Genomic DNA, 14595 nt, shown 5'->3' on the forward strand with positions numbered 1-14595 from the left:
CAAATTGCAAGGAATCTAAAACAGTTGTAGCCCGATGGAGGTTTCTTGGACCTGGAGTCTAGAGTTGAGAAGAAGGGCCCATCGTGTTTAAGATGGGCTCCTGCTAAGACCTGAATGGGACCTGAGAAGATCCCACAGATTACCAGGTCCTATAGAAGCATAGAACTAAGTACCCTTATTTTTTTTTTTAATAAAGTACACTGATAAGATATATACTTTATCATACAAATCCCTTTTTTAATTCAGTAGGGCTATCACCTTAGATTATTTATGTATGTATGTACATTCATAGAAATTGCAATTCTTTTGTGATGGTTTAAATGCAATAAATGTGTCTAATTTACTAACGCTCAAATAGCATATTAATTTTCCCCATATTTTCTATTTCATTTCTATTTAAATGAATTGCTTGCCGTATTAACTATCATTATAAAATATATATTAAACATTAATAGCTCTATTCTTGTTGCACATTTGTTAACCAATTTCACTCTAAGGAGATAATTTAATTTATTGAAAGCTGTGATTCTGAAGTCTTTCGTCTGTAGCTTTCTAAATGAAATCTATACGTTCTGCCAGACAAATTATAGAGATTAAATGGAAAAATAGTGCAGCAACACTAAGAGCTGGATAATTTTGTCTAGGACAACATGAAGGTGGACGTCTAGTGGAGTCACAAGTAGGTATAACTGAGGTACATGAGGTGTCCCTTAACACATTGATACAATTCCAGTAAAATGGACTACATAAGTCATTTCCTGTGCATTCTGAAATCAAAATTGAAAACAAAGGATTTGATCCACAAGGACAATCACCTCCTCCTCCTTCTACTCCTTCCCCTCCCTGTCTCCATCCCCTTCCTCCTCTTCTGTTGTAATGACAAGACAGTCAAGTTGTTTGATCATGAACAGTTGAATCATGATGATCTTTATTGGAGTATAGTCTTGCATTTATACAAATTTTTAGTTATCCTCCATCATTGGTTAACTTTGGTTACTGCTTAACTTTCGTTACTGTTTAGTACAGTAATACATACAATTAATTATCTCTAGTTAAAGTCTAACGTATGTCTACTTCCCCTCTCTAATCCTCCTTTATCCATAGATTAGTGACTTTGTTTGCCTGAGATGTATTTGCTTGGAAACATTCTTTATCTGAGGTTTGCCATCCAAGATTGGAACATTCCTGCAATTACAACTCTATACTCTTCCTCTTGCAGCAGTCAGATTAAGAGCCAGGAAAGCAAACTCAAATTCCCAACTCAAAATCATGAAGCCCACCAAGTGGTTTAAATACTCCTCTAAAGGTCTGTAGAAATTTTCAGTCCTCCAGGCCAGGGTTGTCCTAAAGGTGCTTTTTTTTAGGAGGCAACTGAATTTCCTTGTTTTTTCTTTGAAGACATTTTGCTTCTCATCCAAGAAGCTTCTTCAGCGGGAGCTGAATATGAGAGAGGGATTCACACTAGGGAAGGCTGAAGTGCCAGAGGTGGACAAAGGCATTTGCTGCTAGTGCTAAAGTACAAGCATGCACCTATCTGATTCTCTGCGGAAAAAGCAAATTGTTATATAAGCAAGAGAGGCTGTGTTCACCATATGGAATGGCAGCTTAGTTTTTAAAAGTGAATTAAATAAATCCTCTCTCAACACAAAACACTTGAAACAACTGTCCTACTTTGCTTCGTGACAGGTCTGGAGATCTTTAAATAAGCTTACTTTCTTTCCTTTAAAGTAACTTTTCAGAAGGCATAGTCACAAACAATGCATTTTTCTGTGCCATTTTTTTATTTGATCTCCATAATTTGATGGAATATATCTTATCTTAGGACCTACAGATTTCATTCAAAAAATTATAGTTTCAAGCCACTGCCTCTTAACAGTTCTTATCTCACTAAACCGACTCTCCCAATTTCATATGTAAGTTTTAGCCAAAAGAATAGCTTTATTTTTAAGAAAAAAAAATATTTTAAACCCAAGTTCTATTTGGGTCCATAGACCCATTAGCATTAAATTAAATTACCATTTTATTTTATTTTAAAAAATCATTTCAGGCAAGAAGGAGCCCCCAAAGTCATTTAAAATATCAAAATAGTTTAAAAAACTTGAAACCTCAAATATCAGAAGCAAGGATGTGGGGGAGGGGAAGAGTGATGTTACACACATCATGATGTCAGTATATATGTGATGCAAATTACATTCTATACCAGGGCTGTCAAACTCTGGGCCTGTGGGCAGGATACATCACTTGTTAGCCACACCCATGCCCAGTTTAGCAAAGGGGGATATGATATGTCATGTGACGCCACTGTGACAATGTGAGTTTGACACCCCTGTTCTATACATTCATCTCATGAGCTACTAATACAGATTACTTTAGCTACTCACTGGGGGGTTCTGGGAGTTGAAGTCCACGTGTCTTTAAAGTTGTCAAGGTGGAAATACACTGGCCTCAGGCAATGATTTATTTTTGCAATCTGGTAAGTCCACTAGAGAGAAAAAGAAAAAAGAAAACAGAACAGTTGAACTCTCCCTTTAAAAAGAGTCATTTTTGAATATTAAACTTGGATAATTAATTGGTTGTTCAGTCAAAAGGCAGTTTTCAACAACAAAATGAACAAGCAAGCTTGTATTAGCTATATTTTAAAATGCACAATCTGTTACAGATGCATTAAATCTCCTTCTATGTTTTCCCCTAACATTTCATCCTACAAATACGTTATAGTTAATTAGCAGAATCCTAACTAATGAGACTTAGATTCCCAACAGTCCACCATCATATATCATAAAGAAAATAATAATAATTAGGCACCTTACAGAATCCCAGAATTACGTATCGTCATTGGTAAATGATAAGCTGCAGAAATTGAAGGATTAGAGGATTCTTTATATATATTACAGTCTCTCCCAAGATGTGTGATGAAGCCTAAGATTGCATGAAGGGTGTTAAAAAAATAAATTATTAAATCAGTGTTATGAAACATTGACATGGACAAGAGGTTCACATTCAGGGATCAAAGGATTCCCTCTCTTGGTAGGTCAAGTTATAAACCTGGAAGGCAAAATAGACACATCAAACATGCCATTGTTTAACATAAGTTAATTCACTTAGATCTCAGATAAATTCAGGTCAGAAAAATGTGTTCACTTTGGCACTCATATTTGCTTATCCATTGCCAACGGGTACTCAGCGGAAGCCATCAATCACATAAGCATAGAACAAACAAAGCTTTAAAAAATGGAATGTAATCTGTACCGCCTGGGATATAAAACTGGAAGTCTTGTTAACTCTTAAAAAAAAGAAGAAGAATTAACAGTCCCTTTCCTTTTCTTCCTGTTAAACTGAGCTTGCATTAGTAAGGGGAGAATTATTTCATCTGGACATTGTCAACCCTGAAGCTGATATGACCAAAAAGCCATCTTGGACCTTCTGTGTTGCCCCATTGGAGCTGAAGGATAGGGACGGTGGGGGGGGGGGGAATTGAGATAGTTGGGCCAAAATAAAATACTTTGTCATGGGAACCAAGGACATTTTGACACCTGGTCAGAGCAAGGAGGAGTAATGTCACCAGGCAACCAGATGGAACTGTGATTGGACCATGTGATTAATTGTTTTTAGAAAAAGTAAAAAACTTTTAATTAGGTGAAAACCACGGGAACCCTTAGAGTCAGTTTTCACCAGGTCTGTGCCAATATGATATATCCAATAAAAATATTCTTTGAGGAATCTACCAGCCTCAGAGTTTTGCTTGCTATGGGTCTATTACCTGGAACCCTGACTGGCATTGCAATAAAAGCTGACAAGCAATGGTGGGCTGATACAGTTAATAGTTCCAACCATCAGCTGGCCCCACCTGCCTGCTCCTGCCCTATCATGTCCTATATTTCCATCTTTCTGGATCAGCTGATTTGCACAGCACAACTGATTTCCATGCCTCCACTGTTCTACTTACCATGGCTGCCCTAGAAGATAAGCAGTTGAGCTTCAAATTTCTGTATTTTCATCACTGCGCACATGTGCAAAGTATGTGCTCACCAATCCAGTTGTTAAACCAGTTGCAGCCCATCACTGCTGACAAGGACTGTTTCTAGAATAGAAATGTAAGGCACTGTGATGGTTGCTGAACTATAGCACCCTACCTGACTCCTGTTGGTCTAGTACCTTAGTAATGTTGGCTGGGTTTGCCTCTCTTTGATCCTGATATTGCATTTGGAGTTAAAGCAAAAGAGGACTTCTTGAAACTCAGAATTGCCAATATTAGCAGGCCATATTTGGGTAGCAAAAAAATCCAGTTGAACTCCAACTTTTCCAGATACCCATTTCTAGATTTTTCAGTCTATACATTTTATAGAACTTTAGAACCCTGGTGGCCCAGTGGTTAAAGTGCAGCATTGCAGGCAAATTTTGCCCATAACCTGGAGTTTAATCCTGACAGGGCTCACAGTTGACTCGGCCTTTTATCCTTCCATGGTTGGTAAAATGAGGACCCAGATTGTTGGAAACAATATGCAAGTTATTTGTCTACATTGTAAACCAACCAGATAGTCCTATAAAGCATCATACATAAACCTAAATGCTATTGCTATTATTCCTATTATTTGTGATTATACAATGTTGTGTATCTTGCAGTGCATTTCCCAAGTAGGTAGGTTCCTCAGTTTTAAGACAACTTATATTTCAGAAGCAGGCAACCCTAGGTCTTCATATTACATTTCTCCTGAAGTCCACACTAATTACAATTGTTGAAACTGTTATTTCCATCACTTGGGGGCAGGAAAAACACAAAAAATGGTGAATAAATCTAGAATGGTTAAAAGAAAAAAATATGCCTCTTTTCAGACGCCATATCCTATTCATGTTTTGGATATGGTCGACTAAATTTAGATCTTTTCCTCACACTCTGCAGTCCTTGTCCTTACCAAAAATGATAAAGACGTCCGTTGTGCCAACTTAAATATTGCCACTGCAGCAGTTTTAGTAAGGCTATGAAGTTTAAGACCAGATAAACAGAGACCAAAAAAGAAAAAAAAAATCTTGAAACTGCATATGAAAAGATGATTACAGAATATGAAATGGAACTCTGGAGTGAGAAATATTACATTTCTGTTTATATTTTAGAATAATTAAATGTGCAACTGCTTATGTTGTTTAGTTTAAGTTTTTTACTGTATATATCACTCTGATCTACAACAACAACAACAAAAAAACCTCTGGGGCAGTGTGAGCCGAAGTTAGTAATTCAAAAAAAAAAATATTTTTTCTTGCCTGCTTTAAAGCAATCAGAGTCATGCAATTGAGAGTGATGAAACTCCCACAGTTCTTTTTCCTGGTCAAAGTTCTTCTGAAAAAGAAGGATTTTCAATGCCTTTCAAAATGAAAAAAAAAAAGCCAAGCATGACCCGGGAGCAGAATATTTTACAATCTGTGAGTGCCACAGACAAATCTAACATTTTGGTTTACATTGCTTTTACTTCTAATGGGAGCAGGGTCTTTCTGTGGAGGTGGAACATACTGCAGATACATCCTATTTGGTTCTCTCATTTTCTTAGATTTATTGGTTTTGTAGATCGATTTCTTTTCTTCTGTAAGGCATTCCTACAATAATGACACCGTAGCAGCAAAGGTCTTTATCCCTCCCTCTCTCTCTTCTTTTCTTCTTTCTTTCCTTCCTTCCTTCCTTACCTCCCTTCCTCCCTCCTTCTTGTGTTGTGTTTTTATAAGTATATGTTAATGCTGTATTATTTCTGTTCATTATAATACTATCATGCAATCTGATTGCAAGGCAGACATTTAAATTGGGTTGTTCCAGGGGTGGGCTGCTGTGGGGTTCAGGAGAGCCCCTAGCTAAGCTTCAGAGAACCCCCAAATCCCACTCCTGGATGGCCCCACCCACCCCACCCTTCCCCTCCTAGAAGACTCTACTCGGCCCATTTTGGATGTAGATAAGTGCAGAGTGCACATAGAGGCTTGGGGAGGGCAAAAAACTCCTGGAAGTTCAGGAAGGCCGGAAATGGGCCTGTTTCTCGCTTCCGGAGAGTCTCTGGAGCCAGGAGAGGGAATTTTTGCCCTCCCAGAGACTCGAAGAAAGCCTCTGTGGTGCAGGAGACCGACTAGGCCACACCCACCAGCAACTGGACAGAGAACCCATTGCTAAAATTTTTGATGCCCACCCCTGGGTTGTTCCCATTTTCACAGTCAATAGTACATCTGAGGCAACAAGTAGATTCTTACTGGATAATTCCTTCATTCCTTCCTTCCCTCCCTCCCTCCATCCTCACTTGTATACTTTAGGCAGAAACAAATGAAAGGCAATTGGTCTCACAGCAAGCAGCCACATATATGGAACTCAACAAGCCTTAGGGATTAACTGTCCTCCTTTTGAAAGGCAGCTCTTTTCACATCACAGTTTGCAAACAAAAATTTGTGTAACATGGAAGGCAAATAAACAGTAAAACTTTCTAACTATGCCATTTTATATAAAGTTGGGAAAGGGGATGGATATAAGAAAATTTTCACTGCATATTCTTAATCGTCTGAGCAGAGATTTTTCAGATTTATTGTCATCTGTTCAGCTCTTTTCAATCTGTCCATTTTATTTAAATGCGTAAGTTTAGAGTCTCATATTTAAGCAGTGTAACTCATGTTCAGTCTCAATAAAATTAATCCTTTAAATCATTGGTGCAAATGGGAGAAGAGAGCAGATGAAAATTGGGACTATGAGACAAAATATAATTTGTTTTGCCTAAAGAAACATTTCAATCCAGTGTCTTTTTTATTTATCCCAAAGAAGCAATAATATATTAAATAATGGAAAAAGTGTCAATAAAAGAGAGAAAAGTTAAAAGATAGTTACGTTTTTTAAAAAATTGATGGAAAAATGTCACTAAAGTGGGGTACCAATGTACATTGTTGGATGGAGAAATGGAGAACTTCCACGTACACATTACTTCATCTAGTATTGCTTTAATATTAGCCGTATATTTTTTTTCTATTTTCTTCCCCCTCCTCAGCATTTTGCCTAATAAAACAACAGTGAAATTTATAATGGACAATTATTCATAAATAATTATTAAATAAAATTAATTTCAATTTTCAATTAAAACTTTATTTGAATGAAGAAGATAGCTTTGCCTCGTTACAAGATTTGGGGTTTCACAGTGGAATGTGAACTTTGTTTTCTTAAGGTAAAGGTAAAGGTTTCCCCTGTCCAGTCATGTCCAACTCTAGGGATTGGTGCGCATCTGCATTTCCTGGTCAAAGCAACCGGCATTGTATGCCGAGGTATAAGGATGCTGTTACTTTCCCACTGAAGTGGTACCTATTTATCTACTTGCATTTGCATGTTTTCAAATTGCTAGGTGGGACAAATAAAGGGAGCTCACCCCTTCACATAGTGCTTGGGCCTTGAACCTGGGCTACTTAAAAACTCAGAGTCTTTAACCACTGAGCCATTACAGATTAACAGAGTTGGAAGGGACCCTGCAGGTCATCTGGTCCAATTCCCTGCCCAAGCAGGAGACCCTTCACCACTTCTGACAGATGGCAGTCCAATATCTTCATGGAAAGCCTCCAGTGATGAAGCTCCCACAACTTTTGAAGGCAACTTCTGTTCCATTGGTTGATTGTTCTCATTGCCAGAAAATTTCTCATTAGGATGATTCTTTTTTTTTTCCTAATGGCCTCTACAAACATTATTAGCTTTTAAAAAAGGAAATCATAGACTTTCTTATGGTGGTAGCAGTATCCTGGGGTTATGTGATCATCCTTTGCAACCTTCTCACAAGCAAAATCAATGGTGGAAGCCATATTTTCTTAATGATCATGTTATTCAGCTAATAATTGTGGTAATTCACTTAATGCAAATGGCAAAGAAGTGGAGAAAAAATGGAACTTTGTTATTATATATGTTGACAGCAGGAAGACTATTGTACCCACAAAAATGGAAGGACACTTTGATTCTTACCATGGAAGAATGGTTGCAGGAGTTGATGGAGTTGGCTGAAATGGCAAAATTGACCACTTTAATTAAAGAAAAAAACATAAGCACTTTTGTTTCCACATGGAAACCGCTTCTGAACTTAGTGTTTGATGTAGAAAAGAATGAAACTCTGACTTTAGCTTTTACTGATTAGACTGGTAGATCTTTATAGAAATGACTTGGTCATTTTTATTATGAAAAAGCAAAAAGTTGTGATTTGACGTTAATGCCTTATTTTACTGTAACAGAAAGAGTCAGAAGTCAATGCTTCTTTTTCTTTTCTTTTTTCCTTATCTTTCCTCACTTCTCTTTCCCTTCCCCCACTGCTTTTCTATTTACTTTGTATTTTATAATGCAATAAAAATGTTAACTGAGTGCAAATGGCCAAAAAAAGGTCATAAAACTGGGCAAGATCTACAGTTGTAATGATTCACTTATTTTTCACATTTCTTAGCAGCAGAAGATTCAGGCAAAACTGTAGTTGTAACTTGAGGACTATCTTTAGGCAGGGGTCGGCTGCTGGGGGGCTTGCAGGGGCTCGGGAGAGCCCCTAGCTAAGACTGTGGGGCTCAGAGGGCCCCCAATAACCTCAGAAAGATAAGCAGCAAGGGAAAGCTCTTAATGGGCGTAATTGAACTTCTGGGCATTCAGCCAAGAGCATTTCACACCTCGTGAAAGTGTTGCAAGCTAGATAAATAATCTACTCAATGCTTGCAAATGAGAACCATTGAGAAAATCACATAACATAGCCACTAGCCTCCGACAGGATTAATTCCCAAATAATAAGAATCACGTAACTCACCAGAAACTCCACTAAGACTCCAAGATCCCTCTCACAGTCACTGCTATTAAGCCTGATTTCACCCAGTCTTTTATTTAAGTATTAAATGCACAAAATAATAAACAACTTTTTGGTATATATCTTTTTTAGGTAATTAGGGGAAAGAAGCGATGTCGAGTTGGTCACACCCATCCAGTCACATGACCACCTAGCCATGCCCATCCAATCAAATGACCACTGGATCACATTACCACCTAGCCACACCCACCAAGCCACATGACCAGCCAGCCATGACCAGCCATGCCTACCCAGCCAGTCATTAGGACAGAGAGACCCTTGCTAAAAAATTTGAAGCCTGCCCCTGTCTTTAGGATTGCTTATTTTGAACCATAACTCTGGGTGGCTCAAAGCAACAGTTAAAAAGAAGAAGAAAAATCAACATCACCCCACTCTGTGATTTTATAGGCAAGGTTTTGGAAATGATTTGCCATTGCCCAGTTTCTAGGGCTGAGAGGGTAAAAGACAGATCCATTCAGCTGGCTTCATGCCTAAGGCAGGACTACAAATTATACTCTTCCAATTTCTAGTCTGGAATCTTAACCACTGCAGTGAAGTGGCTCTCAAGAACTTGAGTGCCTGCACTATATCATGAAACATAATGAAATGCAGATCTGATGCTCTGCTTACAGGATATCTAGGAAAATACTATTAGACCATGAACATATTTTAAAAGGTTTAGAATCATTATGTTAAAGTAAAATGTATCCCTAGTGGATATTATTGACACCAAAGATCTTTTTTTTTTTTTTTTTGGGGGAGACACTGTCTTTTGTTTTGAATGTTTGTGAATCTCATTTACAAATGATTCTTAAAGAGATTTTGTTAAGATAACGAACTATAAATGTTTTGGACCTGGCAGTGCCCACAAGGGCTAATTTAAGTGATGTGGAACAATTACACAAAGGAAAATTTGATGGAAAATATTCATAATAGTAGGCATAAACATGAAGAAATCACCAGAAATATTTGGTTTAAATGGGTGATTTTGCAGTCTACATGGAACAAATGGTGTCCCTGCTTTAAACATTTGTTAAAAATCACAGGATTTCTTAAAATCTAATAAAGTCTAATAATTTATTTGTTACATTTCTTTGGCATCCCAAACATTTTGATTCTCATCCAAGAAGCTTCTTCAGTTCTTGGATTCTCTGAAATGAAGAAGCTTCTTGGATAAGAAGTAAAATGTTAAGCAAAAAGACAAGAAAGTCCACCCTTAGGATAACTATAACCTGGATGATTAAGAATCTCTATATACATTTCTTTGGCAGTTAGACAAAAATAAAATAGAGGTAAGGTGAACAGTAACTAGGTAGGAGGAAACAATGAAACAGTTACCTAGATTTCTATGGCGCTATAGATCCAGAAGTAGATGATAGTAAACTTCATCCATCAGGGATTACATCATACCAATGATCAATACAGTTCTGGTTGGCTATATAGAATTGCAGATATTCCCTCCAGCATTTGACTTAAAAGGACAATTCTCAGATTATTGGACTATCCCTTTTGGTACAGATCCCATAAATGCAGATGTACCCAAATATATTTTAGTTTTTTAGAATATATTCTGAGGAGAATAACAGAATAGAATAATAATAGAACAACAGGGCGGGACCTTGGAGGTCTTCTAATTTAACCTCCTGCTCAGACAGGAAACTGTACACCATTTCAAACTAATGGTTGATCAAACTCTTCTTAAAAATTCCCAGTGTTGGAGCATTTACAACTTCTTTTCTTTGTGGCAACCCCTTAGGTGGCTATCATGTCATCAGTTGGAAATAACAGATTTTAAAATCTCAGAAGATATATCCAAGGAAGTACTTCAGCTATTTTTTTTTCTACCCTTAGAATCTCTCTCTCTCTGTGTCTCTCTCTCTCTCATCCTTGAGCTATCGTGTTCTTATTGAAGTGTCAGAAAAAATATTTTCCATAATCCAAGCATTAACTCTATAAAAACTGGATAAGACTTAAATTGATGGTTACACAGACCAGGATTCTCAAGAAATTGGGTTACCCTATGGTTTGAAAAATAATCTCTGAAAGGGATAGATTCAGGGCCGCCCAACTTTGATCAACCACATTAATAGTAAGTATAAGCTGTTGCACCAATTTCTTTCAGTACTCTAAGAATAGCTCAGTAGTAACTGAGGGTCTACAGCAAGCCCTTTGTACCCTGAACAGTTATTCTATGATTTCATGCATAGAATTTTACCTCGATGGCTGTGATAATTGCTGCATACTCAGAACAGGTTTAAGCTGTTCTTACTACAACAGGTTGCCACAGCAACAGCTAACTGAGGTAAAATGTCTATTTGGCAAGAGTTACACAGTAGTGTTTGTCATATAATGCTGTTTATTAAGGAATTAGCATTCTCTTAACACTATGTAGATAGCAAACATCTAAAAGTTTCTTCCAGCCCCAAATCATATGTCCTGCCTGCTAACCTCTACTACATAATATTGTATTATTACAGATAACTTACTGGTTCATCTTTTAATTAAAAAAATATTTGCTTGTACACGAGGAAACCTGTGAACATTATTTTGATACACTCAATTTCTACTTTTGGATTGCATTGCTATTCATTTGTCATGAATAAATAACAAGAGGCTATGTTGTTACCATACACCATACACATAGAAAAGCTTCTCCATTCAGATGAAATGACAAGCTAGTTAAAATATATTCTAACAGCTTAAAATTAAAATTTATGGAAAACTGAAGGGAGGAACAATTGCCTCCAATTTCAGAGTTTCATTTGTTGTAATATTTCATATTCCGCATTAGCCCTATCCTCTGGGTAATTCTGTTTTAGAAACCATCTGAGAAATCTTTCATCCACATCCAGAAACAGAAATTCCATATAACTGTTTTCTTTTACATGATAAAATAGTATTTCTGTTTTAATTCTCTTACTTATCGATTTCTTAATATGGCTAAACTCTAGTATTATTTGACAGTATTTCAATACGTTCAATGGTACAAAATTATCATATCTCACCAGCACAGTTAACAATACATTTTATTTAAAAAAAATCCTGAAAGGTTTTAGTATCCTCTATAGAGAAGACTCAACTTCTTAGTAATGTTGATTATTCCTTTCTGTATTCTTCTGCCAATGCAAATTTGCTGATTAACAGAATCACAAGGCCCTTTACCTAATCTGGTTATAGCATTCTCTTAGGTGAAAAAGAAAAAAAAAAACAGTTAGAGAAATCATGTAGAGGTGGGATGGGGTTTTTCCCCAGACCTTTTAAAAATAATTATTCCCTAGAAGAGAAGAATCAACTGCTTTCCAATTCTTTTGGAGCAGGGGTGTCAAACTCAATTTCATTGAGGGCCGCATCAAGGCTGTGATTGACCTCAGGGGGCTGGCTGGGTGTGGCCTACTGGGTGGGTATGGCCAACTGGTTGGACGTGGCCAGCTTGATGCCACTCCCCAAACTGCTGCCATGTTTCCTCTTCACACTGAGTAGATCAGGACAGCCCTATGGGCCAGATCCCACCACATCACAGGCCAGATCCTGCCCGTGGGCCTTGAGTTTGACACCCCTGACCGAGAGAGTCAAAGGCTGATTGATATGTCAATATCCCGTGGAAGATCTGGAGCAGTTATGAAAATAAATTATGCTGGTGATGCTTGACTACAAATGTAAACTTAAGCCTTCACCTGATCATATATTTTTGCTTCTGTGTTTTTTCTCCAGTGAGAACCATTTATCAGGGCAACCTGGTTTACCCAATTATGGGATGGAGCATACTGCTCTGCTTCTGCCTTTCAACCCCAATCCAGGGGCCTTTGCAGTCAGTCGCTTTTGCAACAAACTATTTTTGTGTTGAATTTATGTTTTACCAACGAAGAAATAAAGGGAGACTAGTATAGATCTATTTCAAGCTATTTAGTTCTCACTAGCTAGCCATACCCTTTCTGGGATTTTAACCCAAGCTGCTTCCATTTTATGTAGATATATTGAGTGATGTCAAGCTGGCCCCACCCACCCTGTCCCCCTGAGGTCAAACACAACCCTAATGCAGCCCCTCAATGAAATCAAGTTTGACATTGCTGCCTTATAGGATGGATGTGTTGAGTTTTCCATTGTGTTTGCCCTATAACTTTTAAGAAAAAAAAACTGCATGGGAAAAAGACTCATACAGAAAAGTCAGTAATTATGTTGCTTATGCTATGGTTCTGCAGGATGGCTTCCATTTCTGAGATAGCAAAGAAAGAAAATGTTACAAGAACCTCTTAGGGACACTTAAAAAAAAATCAGATCCACCAAATACCTTGATTTTGTGGTGAATTAATGTAAGTTAGAATTTCTAATAGATAGTTCATATAGCTCATTCCCCATTATGGAAATACTTGAGCATAAGCAAATTGGGATTTTTCTGTGCTAAATCTCTGCCATCTTTATTGTTTGGTTTTAAATGCTTTTTTTTTTTTACATTTTGTAGACTGCCAAGGGTCCCTGGGATTCTGGCATCATATAAAATTATTATGATTATTACATCATTTTTTCTATTTGCATAATACAATTGGCATAAAGCAACATGTTGCCTGCCGCACGCAGCCTGCTTTTCTTATCAAATGTCTTCCCAGCTGTGGCTAATGAAGGGAATCAGGGCCCTTTCCTCTTCTGTAAGACACACAATCCACATTGCTCTCTTCTCAGTTCCTCCCTGTGTGCCCTACTACGAAGAGGGGGTGGGCCTGGGTCTTCCTTTGAACTCCCTCTCCCTTGTTCCATCTTTTCCCTGCTCTGCCCAGCTGGACTTTGCCCTTCCTCAGCCTCCTCCACAGTCAACAGAGCCACACTCCTATTCCCTGTCAGCTGTTCAGCTTTCTCTTCGGATTCAGACTCTAACAGGGCATGACAAATAGATTTCCATTTCTTTATTTATTTTACATATATTTTATGCTAAAGCTTTACTAAAGGCTTACAAAAACAAAAGCAGAACACTGAAAATCATGAAGGAAAATAATTCATTGCCCAGAAGTTAAAGCAAAATGCAGTGCCTTGGTACTCCCAAGTGTAGCTGGTTGGTCAGATATTAAGTGTGTTTTATGGGACTTTTTGCTTCTATGTACAATATAAAGTGGTATTTTTACACCATAAACTCTTCATGGCTTCTTGACCGATCAACTCCAGTAGTAAATATTCTGCCTTTCGGCTGAAGGTCTTGCATTGCAGGTGAATGGATAGAGAGGGAGGGAGGGAGGAGAGAAGAGAGAGAGGAAAAAAAAGAGAGAAAGAGAGAAAAAAGAGAAAGAAAGAAAGATGCCAACAGCAAATGGGGACCAAAAATGAAAAGAATAAGAAAATAGTTTGCATTACCTCCTAAATGTTAACAGGGAGGGTAATCACCCTTAAATCAGAGAATAACCTGTTCTATATGGCTTACTTAACTTGACAGCAAATGGGATAACCTGGAGCACTTGCTCAGAATTTCAGCAGACACCACTGCAGTTTCTTATTTCAGCATCCTTGGTTTATGATATAAACCCTTGCTTAGGCCACAGCTTCATTTCTTGGCATCCTCAAAACTTAAGAAGCTTACCTGAAGCTCTGGAGATCAATTCCAAGCAGGATGAACCATATTGAACCTGATGGGCCAATGGTCTGAGGCCGTAAGGCAGGTTCCACGTTTCTGTGCCTCGCTTCTGTTAAATAGTTGTGTTTCTTGGATGTAATCTACTGCAAAACTGCGCATGTTTAATATACTGTTTATTGGATAGCCGTAATCCGTTCCACAGCATCCTCATCTCTGAATAAATACAAC

The 14595-nt window shown here is 37.8% G+C and overlaps 1 protein-coding gene across 1 annotated transcript in view; it reads left to right on the forward strand.

The window, feature by feature from the left end:
- Positions 1-14595, forward strand: part of CCSER1 (coiled-coil serine rich protein 1) — a 448828-nt gene that overhangs the window by 182272 nt on the left and 251961 nt on the right. The window lies entirely within an intron of this gene.

Source organism: Pseudonaja textilis, chromosome 6, assembly GCF_049901715.1.
Source record: "Pseudonaja textilis isolate UNSWEBS1 chromosome 6, rPseTex1.2, whole genome shotgun sequence".
Lineage (NCBI taxonomy): Eukaryota > Metazoa > Chordata > Lepidosauria > Squamata > Elapidae > Pseudonaja > Pseudonaja textilis.